This window comes from Chinchilla lanigera, unplaced genomic scaffold (assembly GCF_000276665.1).
Source record: "Chinchilla lanigera isolate Chin_1 unplaced genomic scaffold, ChiLan1.0 scaffold00041, whole genome shotgun sequence".
In the NCBI taxonomy this organism is placed as follows: Eukaryota; Metazoa; Chordata; class Mammalia; order Rodentia; family Chinchillidae; genus Chinchilla; species Chinchilla lanigera.
In genome coordinates this window covers 13746373-13748115 of record NW_004955442.1, presented here as the reverse complement: position 1 = coordinate 13748115, position 1743 = coordinate 13746373, and the positions used below count along the sequence as shown (strand labels likewise).

Here is a 1743-nt window from a genome sequence, read left to right as displayed (position 1 = left end):
ACATCAAACTTTATAGAGTCATCAGTCACACCTGAGCCTCACTTTGGCTCAACTCCTCTCCTGGGCATCAGCCGCTAACGTGTGGTTTTCTATTGCCGCCTGTCTCCAGGGTGCCTCAGTTCTCTGATGGATCTAGAAAGCACTGACTTTCAGTTAGGATTTTTTTGTGTAAGGATGGAAGTAGCAACTTTCAAGCTCCTTACCTGCTTTCATTTCAATTTTTGTTGTTATTTTGTTTTGAAAAGCATTTGTTAGATTTAGCACATCTCCCTCTGTGTGGCATCAACCCACCAGGACACAGGCTTCCCTCCAACCCTTTTAATCTTATCCCCAGCCCTTCTGCTGAAGAATTTGGCCTTCATGATGATAGGCTACTTTGGGAACTTCGCCATCCCCAGAACTTTGAAGTAGGCCGATCACATGACACCAATAGTGAGAGCCATTCCAGTGGTTTTTTGAGACAGGGTTTCCTGATGCAGTTCAGGCTGGCCTTGAGCTCACTTCATAGCCCAGGCTGGTCTCGAACTCACAACAATCCTCCCGCCTCAGCCTCCTGAGTGCTGGGATTATAGACGTGTGCTACAACGTCCAGCTTTGTTCCAGTCTTCCTTTTGGCGGCATTTCCTGGTGTCCTCTCACAGACCAATATCCACAGTTTATCAAAGTTGAGAGGCAGAAGCTGTTGTTCCTCTCTAAGTGGTAATGCCGCAAACCAACTTCCCCAAAGTGACCTGGATGATATCTGTTGAAGTTGATTCTATGAAGATGTGTACTACCACCTTTACCGCCACTGCCTGGATGCTTCTGCAGCTTGCAGGTGTGGCTGTGGCTGTGCTCACATGGCCCCAAAGTTCCTGGGTCTTGCTCAGTCTGGGTGGCATATCAATGGCTGAGATGAATGAGCTAATTTTTTGATTATATTTTTGGTGGATACAATTAATTCTCATTGACAGGGTTTTTCCCAGCACTTTATAGAAGTCACCCCATTGTCTTCTGCCGTGCAACACAATTCTCATGTCATTTTTTTTTGAGACAGGGTCTCCCTATGTAGTTCAGGCTGGCCTTGAACTCACTATGTAGCAGACTGGTGTTATTTTGAGATAAGGGTCTCATTAAATTACCCAGGCTGGACCAGAACTTTGATTTGCCTACCTCAGCCCCTTAAGAGTGCTAGGATTACAGATGTGTGCCACAATGCTTAAATTTGTTTCTATAAGAATGGTAAGGGGCCCACAGATATAGGTCAGCAGCACAAGTGCCTGCCTGGCAAGTGTAAAGTCCTGAGTCCGATTCCTGGTACCAAAAAAAATAAAAAATAAAGAATGGTAAGGTGGGCACGGTGGTGCCTGCGTGTAATCCCAGCACTTGGGAGGCTGAGGCAGGAGGATCATTGTGAGTTCAAGGCCAGCCTGAACTGCATAGTGAGACCATGTCTCAAAAAAAGACAAAAAAAAAAAAAGAATGGTTAATTTGATTATGATGTCTTTATTTCTGTCATCTCTAGGACAGTTTTCCTTGACTAATTTGTTTATCCGGGTTCCTCTTTGTTAGTCTTCCTAGCACTCTTACAACCTTCTAACTAATTTTGTTTGCATCTTCATGGGTGATTCTTGGTTTCCAGTCATGGCCTAGGAGAGCCCATGCATTTTACTACCAGTGGGCAGCTGTGCCCACACCTTCCTGGTCTACATTCTTCCCTTGGTCTCTCCCTCTGCCCTAGGTTGTTCTGTGGAGTCCTTTTTT

The 1743-nt window shown here is 45.3% G+C and overlaps 1 pseudogene; it reads right to left on the bottom strand.

Annotated features, from left to right (window-relative positions):
* Window positions 1-282: 282 nt before the first annotated feature.
* LOC102007822 lies at window positions 283-881 on the bottom strand (annotated as a pseudogene).
* Window positions 882-1743: the final 862 nt, after the last annotated feature.